The following is a 20737-nucleotide window of genomic DNA, read 5'->3' as shown; positions in this document are numbered from 1 at the left end:
AGTGGCCGCACATTGCTCCTTGGGGGCAGCCCTGTCGGTCCCCCACGGCGGCCCTTGTTTTTGCGGGTCCTCTTGCCGGGGGGGGGGGCTGGACGTGTCCTTGCTGCTGATGGATGTGTCACTGCTGGCAAAGGGTGGGCTCCAGAGCCCATGCACAACAGTGACACCCGAAGCTGGGCTGGTGGTGGCTGCGGTGCTCTTGGGACTCTTTGAAGATGGATGGGGGAGCTCATCGGGGGGAAAGAGGTCAAGGTTAGCCAGGAAAAGTTTTTTAGGGCCAAGGTAAAAGGTAGGAGAAGTGGAGATGGAAGTGGAGGTAGAGGAGGTGGTTGTAGGAGAGTCAGGTGTGCTGTCATTGGGTGAAGGTGCTGGTGCTGTAGGCTGTCGTGAGGTGGATGGCTGTTGGGTGGGTGGCTGCCTGCGTTTGTGTGTCTTGGAAGAGGGGGTGACAGACACAGTGGGAGAGGACACAGGGGACGTGTAAATGGCAGTGGGGGTGGTGACTGCACGAGTGTGGACTGTACTGGAGGGTGAGGTGGTGATGGAAGCACTGGCTGATGTTGGGGTGCATGCAGGTGTGAGTGTAGACGTCACAGGGAAGGAGGAGGGAGACGAGGAGGAGGGGGACACAGGGGTGGCAGTGGCTGTTGGCATGTCTGCATCTGGGTGTTGCATGGGTGAGTGTTTGTGGGATCTGTGGTGCTTGTGTTTGGATGAGCTGCTCTTGGGTGTTGAGGTGTGTGCAGGCTGGTCTGATGGTGTGGATGGGATAGGCTGAGGGACAGGAGACAGAGAAAGGCTGGAGGCTAGAAACAGGGACAATGGCTGCCGTCAGTGCTGAGGCCAGAGCAGTGAACGCTCGTTGATAGGCAGCCTGACCCGAATGAATGCCCTCCAGGTACGCATTGCTCTGTTGCACCTCCCTTTGCACACCCTGGATGGCATTCAAAAGGGTCGTCTGCCCAACAATGAGCGTCCTTACCAGGTCAATGAGCTCCGCACTGAGGGCAGCAGGGGCAACAGGGGCAGGGGCTGAGGTGCCTGGGGCGAAGGAGACGCGCGCCTTCCTGGGCGAACCGGCACGGAGCGAAGACTGAGGGGCTGCTGGGAGGGCGGGGCTGGTGCGCTGGGTGGCGGCTGTACCTGTAGAGGCGGGGGGCACGGATGTTGCCGCCACCGCTAGGGAGCTCCCGTCCGAGGACGTGTCGCTTTCGCTGCTCTCACCAGCGGTCCCCGTCGTGGTGCTCCCCTCGCCCTCCGGATCACTGGTGCCCTCGGTGTCTGTTCCTGGGCCCACCGGGGCCTTGTGTCCTGCAGCTCCCTCGTGCTCCGATGCCAAATCTCCTCCGCCTGATGATGCTAATGCACACATGCACAAGAAGATGAAGAGAAAGGGTGGGGGGAGAAAAAAGAAGACCAAGTTGAGTGCATGCAATGTCAACACCGTTGGGGGAGAGGACAGACACAGGAGCCTAATGCACTAAGCCGCGCATTCGGGGTACACTACTCAGTACTACTGACTAGGACAACAGGCCAAGAGACGTCAAACGCGCACATGGGAGATGCTGGACCTTCAATGGCTGTACTTGTCACCCTACCGAGGTGGGGGCCGGGGGCACAGGGCCATGCCTAAGGGAGAGGACTACACTACAGAAAGCGCCCTGGCCTAATGTCACCCACAGCCCTCCTCCCCCACCCAGACGCCTCCACTGCGCAGAAAGATAGGAGAATGTGCTGATACTCACCCCCTTGTCTCTGCTGTGATGTCTTAAAGCGCCCATCCAATTCTGGGTAAGCCACCGCCAGGATCCAGGACATCAGGGGGGTCATGGTGCGACTGGCACCCCTCCTAGGTTGGGAGGCCATCCCCAGCAGTGTTTCTGCGGTCTTCCTTGTTCCGCGGCGGATGTCCTCCCACCTCTTGCGGCAGTGGGTGCCCCGTCTGTTGTGGACCCCCAAGTTCCGGACTTCCTTGGCGATGGCACGCCAAATCTCGATCTTCTGATGGGCGCTGACCTATTTGACATGTACAGGGTGGAAAGGAGGAATTCATCAATGACCTGCATGTTAGATGTGATTGGCCCCCCCCACCAACTTTGCCATATGGCACATGCTCTCATCTGTCGGGCGTTGCACTCCTCATTCGCCCCCCACCCCACCAACTTACATCCACCCCAATCCACACAGGCATAGCCCATCCCATGTGCACCCGGTGTACTCACTTGTTGGTCTTGAGGACCGTAGAGTACCGCATACTGGGGGAGGACCCCATCCACGAGCTTCTCCAACTCTTCAGACGTGAAGGCAGGGGCCCTTTCCCCAGTCGCAGCAGCCATTGTATCTTCCAGACCGAGGTCACAGCAGCACTTGCACTATAGGTCCTCTCCTGTGGATGATCAGGTCTCGAGTGATTAAGCAGATAGAAAATGGCGGTCACGCCCGCGGCGGTGCGTACCGCAGTGGTGCGTACCGCGACCGCCGGCGCACTTCGTCATTGGCTCCTGAAACCCATAGGCTTCAATGTTAACCAATGCAGCTTTGCGCCGCGGTCTTCGACCGCCTACCGCCACGGTGTGCCCCGCCAGCGCATTGACCTCACATCCCATTGTCCCACTTCACAGGTCAGGCAGCCGCCATTTCAAGGGCCTACATGGCTTAATTTTGAATGCGACACACAGGCCTAGGCCTTGCATTGCCACACATACACGCCTTTCAACCCATTGCCATTCTTTAACTGTGCAAGCTGTCTGTACGTACCTGTGGTTTGGCTGACTCTGTGCTCCATGTTGTCCTTCCTAGGCACCGTCCGCTGGGACTTGCGATGAGAAGGAGGAATCCTCGCGTGTACCGACCGCTGGTGGACCTGTCGACAATGGAAGAACGCCACATCATACTACGATACCGACTTGACCGAGCCACTATCCATGAACTGTGTGCCCAGCTGGAGCCAGCCCTGATGTCCCCCATCCGCCAACCCACAGGGATTCCCCCTCTGGTGCAGGTTTTGTCAGTCCTCCATTTTTTGGCAAGTGGGTCATTCCAGACCACAGTGGCCATGTCATCTGGAATGTCTCAGCCTATGTTTTCAAAGATTTTGAGTAGAGTGTTGTCTGCCCTGATGAAACTCATGCGGAGCTACATCATTTTCCCAGAGGAAGGTGACTTGCCTACAGTGAAGGGTGATTTCTATGCCCTTGGACATATCCCCAACATCATTGGTGCCATTGATGGGACCCATGTGGCTTTGGTACCCCCAAAAGACGATGAGCAGGTGTACCGAAACAGAAAAAGTTATCATTCAATGAATGTCCAGGTGGTCTGTTTGGCTGACCAGTACATCTCCCATGTAAATGCCAAGTTCCCAGGGTCAGTGCATGACGCGTATGTGATGCGAAATAGCAGCATCCCCTATGTGATGGAGCAGCTACAGAGACAACGTGTGTGGCTAATAGGTGACTCTGGTTACCCCAACCTGCCTTGGCTACTGACCCCAGTAAGGAATCCCCGGACCAGGGCAGAGGAACGGTACAATGAGGCCCATGGGCGAACTAGGAGGATCATCGAAAGGACCTTTGGCCTCCTGAAGGCCAGGTTTAGGTGCCTGCATATGACTGGGGGATCCCTGATGTACTCACCAAAGAAGGTGTGCCACATCATTGTGGCCTGCTGTATGCTTCACAATCTGGCATTGCGACGTCAGGTCCCTTTCCTGCAGGAGGATGGTGCAGATGGTGGTGTTGAAGTAGCTGTGGAGCCTGCGGAGAGTGAAGAGGAGGAAGACTAAGAGGACGACACAGACAACAGGGACAAAGTAATAGCACAGTATTTCCAGTAGCACACAGGTAATGATCACCCATGCCATTTTACATTTCCTGAAAGCCTCCTGCATCTCAACTTTGTCGGTTTCCCCCCAGACCTATGGACATGATGTTTGAATTTCCCTTCCCTTTTCTGTGCTGTATGAGCCACTGCGTGACCTCGGCTTGGTTGGCACATGGACTAATGCTAAGTTACCTCGGTATGTGTAATTCACAATGTTCACAATACGTAATTGATATGTAATGTGTCATACATTTGTAAATAAGACAGCCAGAGTCCTGATTGATTTCAGTGCAATGTGTGATTTATTATTAGTGCATAGATATTGGTACATGATGGTGAAACAGTGATGGGTGGGGGTGGAGTAATGTCCATGGCGGAGTCCAGTTCTCAGTCTCACAGGTGCATTGTCCATACGCCTGTGGCAGGATGGAGCAGGGGCAGTTCAAGGTTTGACATGGTGGCCATGTGGGACAGTGGGAGGACTTCAGGGGGTATGTGATGCTGGCGGGGGACTTGACATCCTACTGTCGGTTTTTTTGATCTCAGGCTCCTTTTGCGGGGCGGTTGTTGTTCAGCAGGAGGTGGGGTTCTGGGGGGCTGTCGTTGTGGTGGGGCCTCCTGTCCACTAGCGCCGGCGGAGGTGGTAGGCTGTTCCTGTTCCTGGGTAGTGACAGGGGCCCGGTGTGATGCCACATGGTCCCGAAATGTGTCCTCTATGCGGTTCAGGGCCTGGACTATGCTCCCCGTAGCGGTTGAGATGTTGGTTAGTTGGTCGCTGAACCCCATGTAGCGTTGCTCCTGCTGTGCCTGGATCTCCTGGAACCTGGCCAGTACCGTCGCCATCGTCTCTTGTGAGTGGTGGTAGGCAGCCATGATGGTGGTGAGGGCCTCTTGGAGAGTGGGTTCCCTGGGCCTCTCCTCCCCCCCTGTCGCACAGCAGCCCTCCGAGTTGCCCTGTTTCCCTGGGCCTCTGTCCCCTGGACGGTGTGCCCACTCCCACTGCCCCCAGGTCCCTGTTGTTGTTGGGTTGGTGGGTTACCCTGGGGGCCCTGTAGTGGTAGACACACCGCTGCTTGACCTGTCCTAGAGACAGAGGCATGGGCCCGCTGGGTGGGAGCTGTGCGGTTGTTCCCAGAGGGGGTTGGGTCTGCAGTGGCCTGTGTCTGGGTGAGGGGAACCGACTGCCCGGAGGTCCCCGATGGTCCGGGCTGGTCGTCAGGTTCCAGGTCGACAGAGCTGCTGTCATCACTAGTGGCCTGTTCCGGGGGTGGGATGGACATTTCTGGTCCCTCCTGACCGGTTTGTTGTCGTTCGGGTCCTGCATGGGGTAAGAGGGTATGGTTATTGTTTCTGTGTGTGCATTAGCTTGCGTTTTATAGGTGCCCTTGTCCCCCAGTGCTGGCATTCCCTTGGGGGAGGTGTTGTGAGGGTGTTTTGTGGGGGGGGTGATGGGTATGTGCAGTGGTCATGCTTAGGTGATGGGTGTCCATAGTTTGTGGGTGGCATGCAGGGGTTGGTGTTGGGTGGGTTGTGCTGGGGAGACATTCTCAGGGAGGATGTGTGCTGGGGGGTTGGGGGTGAGGGTGGGGGTTAGCATACTGGGGGTGGGGTGAAGTGGTTGGCCTTGTACTTACCAGAGTCCATTCCTCCGTGTACTCCAGCGAGGCCATCAGGATGCAGGATGTTGAGTACCTCCTGCTCCCATGTTGTGAATTCGGGTGGAGTGGGTGGGGGTCCCCCGCCAGTCTTCTGCACTGCGATGTTGTGTCGCGAGACCATCGAGCGCACCTTCCCCCGTAGGTCGTTCCATCATTTGCGGATGTCCTCTCTATTTCTGGGATGCTGTCCCACCGCGTTGACCCTGTCCACGATCCGCTGCCAGAGCTCCGCCTTCCTCGCTATGGTGGTGTGCTGGACCTGTGAGCCGAAGAGCTGGGGTTCCACTCTTATGATCTCCTCCACCATGACCCGGAGTTCTTGGTCCGAAAAGCGTGGGTGCCTTTGTGGTGCCATGGGGTGGTGTGTATGAGGTGTGGGGTGGTGTATGTGATGATGTGTGTGTTGGTGTGTGGTGCTTTGTGCTTCTATGTGGTGTGTGTGATGTTGCGGTGTGCCTCTGTGTGTCTGGCTATCTATTCTCTGATGTGTGTCTCTCTCTCCTTCGTCTCTGGTTTTTGTTGGTAGGGGTTTGTGGGTGATGTGGGTGTGTGTTTTATATGGTATTGGATGTGTGGGAGTGGTGTGTGTATGGGTTTCAGGTGTGTGCCTTTCAAATTGTCCAATGTGGTAGGGGTTTGTAAAGGTGTGTGTATTTTGACCGCGGCGGGGTCTACCGCCAATGGAATACCGCGGTTGAATGACCGCCGCGTGGATTTGCGGGTCATAATGGGATGGGCGTATTTCTGTTGGCGTGGCGGTGGAGGTTTGGTCTTCTCCAGTTTACCGCTGGCCGCTGATGTGGCGGACTGCAGTGGAGGGCGGATTTTCAGAGGTTTTGCAGTTGTGGGTCAGAATGTCCATGGCGGCTGACCGCGGCCGCGGTGGTATTGTGCAGCCTTCTGACCGGCGGTAAGCGGCTTTTACCGCCGAGGTCAGAATGACCCCCTTAGTATGTTAAACTTACTCTTTGTATCTTAAAATTCATACAAATTTATCAAGGAATGGCCAGTTAAAAATGGGTGGCAAAAGAACAAGTTACTTACCCTCAGTAAGCTTTTTTTGGTGGATATTCTACCTAACTGCTAGTTCGTTCCATTCAGCTCTGTGCTGGCTCCATACCACCCCAGAAGTGATAGAGTGCAGCTGCATGTAATCGCCACCCCTGCACACTGATATGTTTACTGCTGGACTTTTTCTGCACCTTCAGACACAGAGCATGAAACAATTGTTAGCACCAGTGTGGCAATTCCTAACTTGGGACCTTGTTAGATATTAAAAAGAGTTCACTCCACAGAATGAGGAGGTGGTATGGCAGTAAGGAATCTGCGCTTTGAAAGAGTATTCAACCGAGAAGCATTGCTAAAGGTAAAAAACTTGTTCTTCTGATGAAATCTTCCAACTATAGATTTCTCACCTCAGAATAGATCGCAAATCAGTACCTCTTGAAAGTGAAAGGTCTACTGAGTTGACTCAGACCAAAAAGTCCTGAGGACTGAATGGGGGGGAATGCTCTTCCCAGCAAACATGGTTGACAAAAGCAGAAGTGTGTTGTGAATGTGTGCAGTCTGGAAGATATCAAGGACAGCTACTCGGTATGCCAATACAGTGGTGGCAGCCTTGACCTTGGTGGAATGTGCTCTCAAAGCCTCTGGAGGGTGATTCTTGGTCAGTGTGTAGCAGATCTTAAAGCAGAGGACTATCTATCTCAATAGAGTCTTCTTCTGCACCACCTTCTCTTTCTTGCACCAGTAATCCACATAAAGAGCTGATCGTCCACCTGGTGGCCCTTAGTGTGATCAACTTAAAAGCTTAAAGCCCTTTTGGGGACCAGCCAATTAAACCTCTCCTTATCTTTCATGGTACAAGATTGGGCAGAGAACCTGGAATTGTTATGTGTTATCCACCCTGGAAGGGAGTCATGACTTTAGCAAGACGGCTGCCAGAGACCTCAGCAACAGTTTCTCCAGAAAAAAGATTGTGTAGTGCAGTTGCACGACAGGGCCTGAAGTTCACTCTTTTGAAGGGCTGAAGTGATCACAATGAGGAAGACAGTCTTTAGACTCAGAAAACACAAACATCAGTTGAGCATCACCTCGATGGGCGTCCAACTGAGAGTCACCAAGTTAAAGTCCCACTGAGGCATCACAAACATTATGGAAAGGAACATGTGTGTCGAACCTTTAATAATTTTCATCAGTATAGGTGATTTGAACAGGGATGGTTGGCCCGACAAACATATAAGGGCTTAAAGGGCTGGCAAGTGACATTTAATAGTGCCCACTGCAAAGCCTTGCTGGGCCAAAGACAAAACAGGAGAACATCTACATTTGACCTCCCCAACCCAATAGTTAAACATCCATCACCACTGTCAGCTGTGGGTGGAGAGGTACAAAGGGCCTGCTACAGGTCAAATTGCATTTGTGCAGCCACCACTGCAGATCAGTAGCCATTTCTTCCAAAATCTGGAAGACATCCATCAGATTTCATTGGTGCTGAGCCCACTGGAACTTCAAATTCTCTTACAAAGTCTGCATGTGCTTAGACAATTAGGGAGATTCTTAAGGCTAAGAGGTCAAGAAGCCACTGAACTACTGTCACTAATATCCAGCACTGAGGCTGAAACATCACGATCATTGTCTGAATGTCCTGGGCTTGCTGCAGCAGAAGGAAGTCTAAAATTGCGCTCTGTCCAGGATAGCCACAATGAATGGCAATATCTGTGAAGTAGTCCGATGCAACATCGTTTTTTTTGATCGTGGACCCATTGATTTCTAGACGTTCTCCGTCACATGAAGGTGGTCTGCAACTGACTGCGGCAAGCCTGCTGTTATCAACTAATCATTGAGACAGGGGAAGATTGATATTCCCAAACTCTGAAGATGTGTCACAACCACTATCATCATTTTCAGGAGCCCCCAAAAGGCACAGGTGAAGCCAAAGGGGAGAGCTGCAAATTGGAAATGCTCCTGGCCGACGTGGAACCGCTGATAATGCCTGTGGGAAGGCAGAACAGGCATATAAAAATAGTTTTCCTCCAGGTCCAAGGATACCATCCATTCTCCTAGCTTCTGAGCAGCCAAGATCTGAGCATTTGAATTGGTCGTTATACAGGAAGGCATTCAGAGTTTAAAGGTACAATATAAGCAAGAGGCCTCTGTCCTTTTTGGGTGCAACGAAATAGCAAGAGTAATAACCTTCTCCTCTTTCTTAATCCATAACTCTCCCAGTAGTAAGCAACACTCGCACCTCCTGCAGTGGAATAGAGAGATCTTCAAGTCGTGCTCCAAACTCAGACATCAGAGACACACCTCATGACAGTCTGTTGCCATCATCTGTTTTCTGAAATCAGGGCATGGCTTCAAGCCTGTCATTTTTGCAGGGGACATGGTTCCCTAGCACAATCATTTTTAAAGTTTGAGAAATCATTTTATGTCGACAAATGTTTAAGTGGAGGATACAGAAAGGAACTGATATCAGCGCAAAGGCATGGCACTTATATGCACCTCTGTGGAGCCAAGGTAGAATGGCCCACCACCACGTAGCAGCACGCAGGAGCATTGCTCAGAAAGCTTTTTAAACCAGTCTGGTGCCTGGGGAGTATTCTAAGTTGAGGAATCTGCGCTTAGAGGTATCCATCAGAAAGTGCTAATTTACTGATAGATTTGGTACTGTGACTAATCTGCATAAAATTTGACAGAGGTTGAAAGAATTAGCTTTCTATTGGTATATGTTTCCTACAAAAGGACACCAAAGTACATGAAGTTAACGGAACAATATGGAAGGAAGTGTTTTTTTTCTGTGTGCGACTTGGGATAAGAACTGATTAGCATGTCAAAAGATCAATAAATGTGTCAGGATGAAGGAATATGCTCATACACCGCTGCACAGTTGAACAGGAAAACAGTTTCCTATAAGGAACAACAAAATTGTGCAAACAATACGGCTCAATTCAGCAGGAAGAGATTTTCAATATGGTACAATAGGAACATTTGCAGGCTTTGCAACTTCGTTGAGTGAAAACGGAAACTTGGCAATTTCTAAGATAATATAATAGAATAGGTAGTAGAAGAGGGAAATTGCACAGCAGTGCAGCCCAATAACTTGAGTGTTAAGAAACAAGCATTGGTAAAGCTAATAGATAATATTATTTTAAAGCGCACATTAAAACGCAGCAATTAGAATTTACCACAGGGCTTTTATCCAAAGAAGCACCACAGACAGATTCTGACATCACAGAAATACTGTTTTAGTGACAGTGCTGCTTCAGCACCAAAAAAGGTTTATCTTGCCCTTTACAGCTTTACCGCTGCACTTGGCAGTTAGTTGTTACAAACGTAACCCTCTTGCGACAAATACTTTCAGTGCATCGAACAGAAGCTGGATTCCTCTAGGTATATTAATAAAACAGGCACTGGCAAACCATTGGCATTACGTCTGGCTTAACGTAAGAGTACTACTGGCAAAGTGTGATTGCCATCAGGGGTGAAAGATTTCTAGTCTGTGAGATATATCAGTGTTCATCTGGCAGTTGTGTAACAAATGCCCCCACAGCCCCCGTGGTGCGGGGAGATGCGAGGGGAGGCAGTGAGCCCCAGAAGCGTCCTTCAGCAACAGCACATGGTCTGAGTGAGTCCGGGGGGGGGGGGCTTCATGTTTTCAGGCCCTCTAGTTTCGTCTCGCCAATGGTGTCTGGTAGTATGTGTCTGTAAGTGTGCAAGAGGTGTCAGAGCAGGTTCTGTGGTGCTAGCCAGCAAGTCTGCGGGATGTTACAGTGTTGTCTGTGGAGTGAGACTGCTACTATGTGAGGAATGTGAGAGTGCTGTCAGTAGTGAGAGACTCCTTCGCTGTGAGGGGTGGGAGATTATTGTTGATATCGGTGGATGTCAAGTGCTTTTAAGTCCTAGCAGACTAAGGGGGTTATTCTAACTTTGGAGGAGTGTTAATCCGTCCCAAAAGTGACGGTAAAGTGACGGATATACCCCCAGCCGTATTACGAGTTCCATAGGATATAATGGACTCGTAATACGGCTGGTGGTAAATCTGTCACTTTTCCGTCACTTTTGGGACGGATTAACACCTCCTCCAAAGTTAGAATAACCCCCTAACATTTTAAAGGCCCCAATTCATCATCATGGCAGGCATTAACCACAACGTTCCTCACAGTCTCCGATTACAATTTTAGCAGCATCCATATGACAGTAAAGTAGGGCAAAATCTCAAAGCAAAGTTTTGTATTCATGCGAAGATCTTGTGCTGCACAACCCTCATCAATGCACACGTTTCTCCTCTATTGCCCTATCAACGTGCCTAAATCTGCCCTAATGGGAGCACCTTGTAGGGATTACCAGGTAGGTCCAGCTCAGTGGCCATGAGCTCACTGGCCTCGCAAATGACACACCTATCAACATACTACATGCTTAATTTGTCTAAGGGTGATAACACTGTCACTTATCCACCACCCACTTCATTTTTTGGCTCTTTACCGTACAAAAGAGTTGCAACAAAAACAGCAGATATAAAATATCCTCTTTTTTCTGCACAGATTGCACGATTTTCTTTAGTCATTCCATGTATTGTAGTTTTATAAAACAATTAATTTTAAACACAAGCATTGGCCTTGTAGACTTATTCTCTAAGCCATTGCTTTTTCCCAATGCTTTACAGAGTCTGCAAAAAAAGGCAAAATGACGCAGCCAATGCTGTCTGTCACATCACAGGCATTATGACGTATGTGCATGCATGCATGTGACTACAGAATGACACCAGCGCCGTTTTCTTTTTTTGACCAGTCAAAGATGGCGGACACATCTTAGCTTGGTAAACAAAAGAGATTTAATTTTATGTGAATGAAAGATCTTTTGTTGCAGTGGAGCGCCAGGCAAAAATGGGCAGCTGTCAGATGCTGAAGCAGCTGTTTTAATAAAAATATTAATGAATATTCATGTATAATGGATTTGCGTAGAAAATGTAATAATATAGAGAAAAATAATGCACGCATTTGAAAATGTGTCCACTAGATTGTCCGCCACTGTTCAAGAAGTATACTTATTAATGGCTTATTAATATGAAATATGGAGCTTATGTTTGATTAATGTACTAATACATCATATTGAGGGGTATGCATTATGTATTAGCTTTATTAATTATAGGCCTTAACTTAGCGGAGGGCCTGCCCTAGTTGCACTGCCTCATGTCAAGTTGTATTTCCTAAACATTTGATAAAATGGCTGTTCAGAGAATTAAACTTTGATTTTGCACTGTACTGACTAAATGTGCTAGTAGCTAAAAGTCTTTCTCATGAGAATGGCTTTCTAGAAGATGCTGTTCTTGCTAAATGTAACATTATATGTGTAATGTGTGTAAGACTGACTTTCCCAGGAGAAGAACAAGGAGACACCTTCTGGAATATAAGCTGCAACAATATTGTTACCTGACAAGCCGGATGATGAGGACATTACAAGAGAAGCCAATCAGCGACATTTGAACCGAGTAGTTGTAGAAATCATAGAAATTATGTTTTAGTTTTATTGGACAAAGTGTGAACATGCGATCCCTTTACCAATAGGGACTTGGGAAGTGCTTTTAGGAAATCTAGCTTAGCCGGACTGCACCAAGAGAAGATGTGCCATTCCCATCATTCTTCTTGAGGGTTTACTTCTATTCTTTCGAAATGCTTAAAGACTTTGCGTTTTCTGAACTTTGATGCTGAATCCTGATGCTTTGCTGACCGACCTGTTGTCCTGATGACGAAGATTATTTTAGCTTGCTGATCCAGTTGAGGAGAGGTATATTATTACTGATGTTTTTCTTAAGACTGTTTGCTTTTTCTTTCTAGGTACCAACCACACTATTTTGATAGAGCTTTAGTTAGATGTTTTCCAAGTTTGTGTGTACTAAATTGTTTTGCATGAAGCCCAAAATGCTGATGCTAATCTGGTGTTAGTTAAGGATTCCTTACTAATGAAAGTCTGCCATAGGGAGTAAAGTTTGATGTCTTTTCTTTGCTGAATCTAAATGTATGTGAAGTCGTTTGTGCAATTGTTCTTATCATTAATTTGCACTGTAACTTTAGAATGTGTAGTGGTTCAAGCTTTGATTAGATTACGCTTCTTTCTTCACTTTGGACAGCCAAAGTTGTTTCATTATGTTTATAACTTGATTTTGAGATGATCTTATGTGACATTAGCCTTGTTAATATAGGGAAATAAATATTCTAAGTTTTACTAAAAGGCGTGGTTATTCATGACCTTTCTGTCATGGTGTGTGTCAATTACTGACTCTAATTGATTTCTAGTGCTAATTGATTATCATTGATTGTGATTGTTAACATTGATGATTGATTATTGATCTGCCTGTACTGGATCTATGGTGGGAACATCTTAAATGTGAGTCAAAAGGTTAATCGACCTGTTTGGGTCCCCTTGTAAGTTTACTTATTAAGGTCAGACGCGCTAACGCAGATGCTCCTAAGAATGCAACTTAAAGAAAAAAATGCCCATGAGGGGTGGAGGAGCAAAGAACAGTTGGGAGGGATAAAATAAAAATAAAGGGCAGTGGGAGGAGGAGAGGAAAAGCAGCACACGAGGGAAAGAGCAACAAGGAGTGACGGAGTGTGCAGGCTTGGTGGCAGAGAACCACAGAAGAGAGAGATAGAAGCGCAAGATAGAGGGCAACATGTATCTTATGGGCGGGTGTTTGGCAGGGGAGAAGCATACGAGGGATGGAGCAAAAAAACACATGCACTTTTATGGAGTGCTTAAAGAAAAAGAAAAAATAGTTCTCTAAAAGTGAGCATTGAAATGATACAATTCATCACTCAAAAGAATGTTAGATAGGTTATGCTCCAGTTTTGAAGGCTTAAGCACAAAGTGCCCCAAGCATCAAAAAAAGCTCAGCATGGAAGGTGGAAATGTGTAAGCATTTAAGGGGTGAATGGACAACTGTTTCTTAAAATTGTGTACTGGTTCTTTGAAGAATTCAATGTAACGGATTACATATAGGCGGTCATTCTGACCCTGGCGGTCAAAGACCGCCAGGGCGGAGGACCGCGGGAGCACCGCCGACAGGCCGGCGGTGCTCCAATGGGGATTCCGACTGCGGCGGTAAAGCCGCGGTCGGACCGGCACCACTGGCGGGCTCCCGCCAGTGTACCGCCGCCCCATTGACTCCTCCACGGCGGCGCAGCTTGCTGCACCGCCGCGGGGATTCCGACCCCCCCTACCGCCATCCAGATCCCGGCGGTCCGACCGCCGGGATCCGGATGGCGGTAGGGGGGGTCGCGGGGCCCCCGTAAGAGGGCCCCTGCAGTGCCCATGCCACTGGCATGGGCATTGCAGGGGCCCCCGTAAGAGGGCCCCTACATGTATTTCACTGTCTGCTGCGCAGACAGTGAAATACGCGACGGGTGCAACTGCACCCGTCGCACAGCTTCCACTCCGCCGGCTCGATTCCGAGCCGGCTTCATCGTGGAAGCCTCTTTCCCGCTGGGCTGGCGGGCGGTCTGAAGGCGACCGCCCGCCAGCCCAGCGGGAAAGTCAGAATTACCGCCGCCGTCTTTCGACCGCGGAACGGTAACCTGACGGCGGGACTTTGGCGGGCGGCCTCCGCCGCCCGCCAAGGTCAGAATGAGGGCCATAGTATTTTAGATCCTGTAGTGTCAGGAAATGAAACAACAACACAACTCTGTTTGGCAAATAATATGAGCATTTATGAATAACGGCCAGGAGGGCAGCACAGCTCTGTGACTGATACCGCACTCAACTTTGTCAGTACAAACAGCTTCTTTTATACCTTCATGATACCTTGAATGCGTCTTTGATTTAAGGGCTTGCTTGATACATTGTTATCTCTACTTACGTTAGCACAAAGCCACATTTCTCCTTGGGAAAGCATCTAATTATGCCTTTACAGAAAAGCAAAGGTTACACATCTGTCATGGACACATTTGTTAATAAACCACAGTGCCTTTTGATCTCATGTTCTGAAGCCTATCAGCACGTCCTTTCTCAGCTAACTCCACGCTTGGAAACATTTCTGTCTGTCATCCCTCGCACAGCTGCTGGCCTTCAAGCATCAAAGCTTATCATGTTCCATTTCCAAAACCGCCATGGTGTACCCTTTCCCTTGTGAACCTGGATCGGAATGTGCGGCCTCCCTGTGCATGTGTTATCAATTTATGGCTCAAGCTTTCTATGGCCTTCTACTTCCAGTGCATTATGAATAAATGTTCCTGCTTGTCCCTGCCCTTGCCTCCCTAAATCCTCTCTATCCTGGGCTCTCTATTTGGTCATCATGAACATTCTAGGCCTGTATTTTTTTCTGATCATGTACGATTCTGCACATTTTTCTCCTAATTCATGCATTAGCAAAAGTTGGCCTTCTCCCATTTCCATATTTTCAGTAACTTTCCCCCCTTTAGTTGAACTTTCAACTACTTCCTCACCTTCCCTGCTACATACATTAATTAGTGTGTATATGTTGTCCTTGTCCTCCTGCATTTTCCTGGCTGCCCTGATAGTGAACATCCCACTCAACTTCTGGCTAACCCTCTTGCAGAATCCTACCACTACCTGGAAGATACAAAACACCAAAAGAATCACCACAAGTATCGGGAATAACCCCTTAAACAGTCCTGACAACCAGGATGGCATCCATAGAAACCACCCATCGGGGGCATCTTCTTGCGCAGGTTATACAGAGCCTGTATGGCCTCTGTTATTGTTCCATTTTCTGCTTTGTTAGCTGGCACGTATGTACAGCAGACAGTTCTGATTTTGGCCCACATCCCACCCTCCATGGCCGTCATCAAGTCTAGCACATACCTATGTTGCATGAGCATCAACCTTACAGCCCGCATTTCTTCCTTGACTGCATTGAAACCATCAACAGTTGTGTTAGTGGTCTTCATTAGTTCCCATTCATTGGATTATTTGCAGCCAGTGGGCAGTTGTCTTTACTTGGACAAATGGGAAGATGCTTCAGAAGAACAACTGGGCATCATTGAGCAACCTATGCTCTTGTGGAACGTCTTTCCAGGTTGTAGTACCTAAATAATCTGCAGATCTCTTCTTCCAATGATGTAGTAAGGTGGTTGGACAGCTCATGGGATGGTCATGTAACTTTGAGATGTCCACCCCTGGAATCACCAAGGAGGGGGCGTGCACAGTAACCAAAGAACAAAGACCTCTCCATCCGGAAGGAAGTCAGGTATACAGCCATTCTCCGCATTGCCAATAGTAGTCCATCAGACTGGAGGTGCCCCATTGCATGTCAGCGTTGTACCTTGTGGTGATGCAATTGATGTTCCTACCTACCAAGACCGTTCCATTCCCCCTGAAACATAAAAAGAAAACAATTCTACTTGCATTCCTACCCAGGTTAATCTAGATAATTTTCTTCCCATATCGCCTGACATTTGTGTTGTGTGCTATTGTCACTCTGATTTCCCATCCATAAAAAGAGAGCTCTATATCCAATAGTTGCACCATGGTGCCACTGACCATGGATGTATACTGATCCATTTACTCTACAAAATATGACCTCTCCTGACAATCATGGGCATAGGTGTGGCTGAGTAGTTTTTACAGAAAAGTGTAGGTTGTGATATTCCCAGGAATCCCTGCTCTAATATTCTAGTTTTCCATTTTTTACTCTTGTACCTCATGACCCGTGTCTCAGCCATTGTTTTTAACTTCACTATTAACTCCTTGCAGTCTGTCAGGACATTAATTATATCGGCTAACTCCTCATTTTGTGTGGTGTTTACTAGGAACGCTCCCTGTCTTATCTGTAAGTGTTGCATCTGAGCTCGCATGCTGCAAAGATACAAATGTAATAAACATTGAGTAACATTCGGGGTACCTCTTTTGAAGATTGCAGCCTTTCTGTGTCACTAGCGTATGGAATCAGGGAACAAACAAAACATGACTTATTAGTAGTCTGCAAGCCAATCTCTGTCATATGCTGGTACCACATGTTGTCTAGCAAACTAACATGGATATTATGGGATACATTTTTATACCTATATACTTCTCTCTGCAAGCGCTTTGTATAATGACATATTGCCATGCATGGGCTAAAATACCATTGAAATGCAATTGCTAGCATAACAAGACATGAACCGAAAAACAAAATTTAAATGCATAACTGTCCACTAGCAGTATCGAATAGGAGCTCCTCTGGCCTCTTCAAAAGGGATGTTGTCCTTCGTCTTTTTCTCTGCCCTCCTCTAAAAGTCCCTGTGAACATGGCGATGTGTGACATGAAGCAGTGGCCAATCGAACATCTGACAGATGTATTCATGGATTCCTGCCCTCCACCTTCACTGCTGTGGGGTTGCTCTGGGTAACGAAGTAGGGGCCCTCGAACTTGTTGTCTCTCCATCGTCGTACAAAATTGCAGATGTACACTCGCTGGCCCACGGGAATTGGACTGGTCTGCTGAGCTGCGGTGGTGCACTTCTCCTGTGGTAACACCTGTTTAGAGAAGAACTTGACAGACTTCAATAACTAAGATAAATAACTACTCATCTCCTGTCCTAAAACCTCAGCTGTCTTTTGAGCATCTGTCTTCTGTCGAGCTATCATTAAGGGAGTTGGCATAGGATGTCCTGTCACTATCTGGTGAGGGGTCAAGTGATGATCACTTTCTGGTTGGTTCCTGAGGGCATATAAAGCTAGTGGAAGGCAATATAGCCAGTTTTTCTGCAGTGTGACACATATTTTACTAATTTTGTTTTTTAACAGACCGTTAAGGCGTTCCACTATACCATTACTCTGGGGATGATAAACAGATGACAACTTCTGTTTTATTCCTAGAGAGGTGCAGATGTGCTGAAACATTGCAGTAACGTGTGTGGCATTATCTGAGCGGATCGCTTCTGCGATTCCCCACCTAGGTATCACCTCTCTAATCAGGAAATTGGCTGCTGCTTTAGCATCATTATGCACACATGGTCCTGCCTCGATACATCTTGAAAAGGGGCAAACCACCACAATACGGTATCAGTAAATGTTACATCTCTCAATCATGTCAACAAAATCTAAATGTAATTTTTTTAATGGACCTGTCGGGCGTGATATTGTTGAGGTAATTACTTTTAGTGTGGGTCTAGGGCTGTATTGTAAGCAGCCTGCACATTCTGCAATGTACATAGTAATCATTTCAGATAATTGTGGAATGAACCAATCTGTCTGTAGCGTAGCAAGAAGATATTCCTTGGCAGTGTGTGCAGGGAGGTGTAGTTGCTCTAAGGATGTATGTAACAGGGCTTGTGGCATTACTGGTTTACCCATGCTTTCTTGCCTATAGATAAAATCGGTTGGTGACTGTATACACCCTCGCTGTTCCCACAGCTCCCTTTCATGAGGTAGTGCTTGTTCTTGCAATTCGCGTAAATGTAATTGTGCTGTCTCTGTATATGGGGGTGGTAATTCAGTAGCATTCTGTTGTCTGCTTGTCATCATACCTAATGTGTGTTCATCCTGTTCACTATAATTTGGAGATGTTTTAGTTGCTTCTTTTGCTGCCCAGTCTGCCAAGGCATTACCCCTGGAGACAAGGTCTTGCTGATTGGTGTGCGCTGCACATTTTATAACTACTACCTTGGATGGTTAAAGCCTTTATTAATTGCACCAATAAATCTTTATGCATTACAGGAGATCCATCAGATTTAAGGAATCCCCTCCTTTCCCATCTGTGAATGCTAGAATGCACAGTGGTAGTGGCATATGCTGAATCCGAATAAATGGTAACTGTCAGGTCTCCAGTAGTGCGTGGGCGCAATTGCCCATATATTGAAGCCACCATCTCCGTGAAACCACGCACATTGTGTGGTAAAAGCAATTTGCCCAGACATTTGGGCCATTGGTGGTTTCATTGCTTTCGTGAACATTTGCCACCTTGAACATTAGATGTCACCTTGAACATTAAAGGAACATTAGAGCAAGATATCTGCACTCATCATTTGCAAATACACGTTGTAATGGGCATGGAAACGGGAAAGTCAAGAAAGACTTCACTTCCCAGCTTCCTCTGCGGAAAACTACTTTGGGTGTGGTCAGGTTATAAATACCTGCCACACCCGGTTAACCAACGCTTCCTATTCTGAGCGTCTTTGAAGAACGGGTCCCTTTCGCGTCTCTGTCTGAGGTTTCTCCATCCTGTCTGCATTTGCGAGCGGCCGGCTTGCGGCGGTGAGAACTTTCCTTTAGGGCATTCTTGCCCTCTCGGTGAACTCCAAGTTCAGAGTTTATTTAGATTAAGAAAATGTTCTGAACGAGTCGCTTTGCAACATTGTTTTCTGTTGGCAGTTATTTTCCATGTGACTCAAATTAATCATTCTTTCCTTGTAGCATTTGCCTTTTGAAGTTGAATACACTATTGCTCGTGTATATTCCGCTAATTCTGTGCAATTCAAAGTAATCATGTTCTCGGCCACTTTCTCTGCGAAAGTCAGCTACATAATTGTTTATGTTTATTCCGTTTAAGCTAAGGTGAAATTTTCCTACATTTTAAAAGCGCTGATTTAAGGTTATACGATCATTTGAGTTTCTATGATATTTCTCAGCTGAAGAAAGTGACATTGTGCTAAGTTTACATTTTCTTGTCAAAATCGGAGTAAATTTAATTCATCAGAAAGATTAATAATATAATTTCAATTCACCTGAGTGGCATTAAAGAATTCTACTGTCAATGTATGACTAATAATTATACAGGCAATATTTTTGCGGCACATTTTGACATACCGCGTTTTTGGATTTCTGGAGTAACAGTCATACAGAATTTTATTTCTTTGGACAGAAATAGAGATTAGTGTAAACTTTGAGAGACAGTGAATTGTTGTTGAACATCATTTATTGCATGTGCTGTATTAACCTTTTCCTTTCCAGATCTCCCTCCTGGCTGTACCTTTCCGACTACCCCTTCCCTCGGCCGGGCCCCTCTAAAGTTCAGCGCCATAACGGCATCTTACTTTGGTGTTGCCTGGAAGTGGGACCCTTATCAGCATCGTGCAGATCCCGAGAACTTGGACCTCCTGACAGTAACCTCTAATCCTTCGTCTTGCTGCAGCGCTTCAATGATGGCCACTAATTCTGCAGCTTGTGCTGAGAAATGGGATGGAAGCGGTGTTTGACTCACTATCTGTAAGTTGTCAGAGGACCCCTGCTGTTCGGCTTTTACGTCTGCTCCCGAGTGCCTAATCCCAGTCTCCTGATCTACGAAAGAGGACCCATCAACAAAGAGCAATGTGCTCCCAGGAATTAGGCCTTCTCCTACCTTACTCTCTTCCTCTGGGGTGTAAGTGGCACAGTCATGTACTTGTTCATCGTCAGAAACTGGGTGTGCAAAGAACGTTGCTGGATTAACTGTGTGACATCGAACCACTTGCAAGGATGGTAATGAAAGTATTACTTCATATCCAGCTACCCTTTGAGTTGTAAGGGTGCTCTTGCTCTTTTGCAAGCTAGCGAATATCGCATGCTCTATATTCAGTGTTAAAGGTGATCCCATCACTATGGTGGTGCTCTTCTGAACTGTAAAAGCTGCTGTAGCCAGTGCTTGTTCTCATGGATAATGCCCTTTCATGATGGGATCTAGCAGCCCACTGTAGTATGCAATTGGTTTGTGTCCCATAGATGCCTTTTGAGGTAGTACTGCTATCATCGTTGTTCCATTACAATGACAGAAGAGGTAGAATGTTTTATTATAATCAGGTGTACCTAACACTGCAGCATTTGTTATTGCTCTCTTTAGCTCCAGGAAGGCTGTCTCCCTTTTGTCAGTCCAGTTGATTTTGTTTGCATTTGTGTGGGACTCCTTTAAAGCAGTTAGCAGTGGTGGGGTCAGAGTGGTGTAATCGAATACCCACTGCCTCACATAATTGCAGAGTCCTAAAAACTTCTGCATTTGTTTTGTGGTTGTGGGCTTAGACATGTTCCTGATGCTCTCTACGCTGTCCGATGTCGCCCTCCTCCCATCTTTAGATATTATTTGTCACAAATAGTGGACCTCTGTCTGCACGTATTGCAATTTATTTATGTCCACTTTGTAACCTTTTTCTGCAAGCATGCAGAGGAGACCAATGTTGTCATCTTTACATATGTCTTCAGGAGCCCTACAAACCATGATATCATCCACGTATTGTAACAGAGTACTCTTGCATTTTATGTCTGCTAAATCCTTTTTCACTGTTCTGTTGAAAATGCTCTGGGACTCACAAAAGCCTTGGGGAAGACGCCAATAGCAATATTGTGTC

The sequence above is a fragment of the Pleurodeles waltl genome, chromosome 8 (assembly GCF_031143425.1).
Source record: "Pleurodeles waltl isolate 20211129_DDA chromosome 8, aPleWal1.hap1.20221129, whole genome shotgun sequence".
Classification (NCBI taxonomy): Eukaryota; Metazoa; Chordata; class Amphibia; order Caudata; family Salamandridae; genus Pleurodeles; species Pleurodeles waltl.
This window is presented reverse-complemented; position numbering follows the sequence as displayed.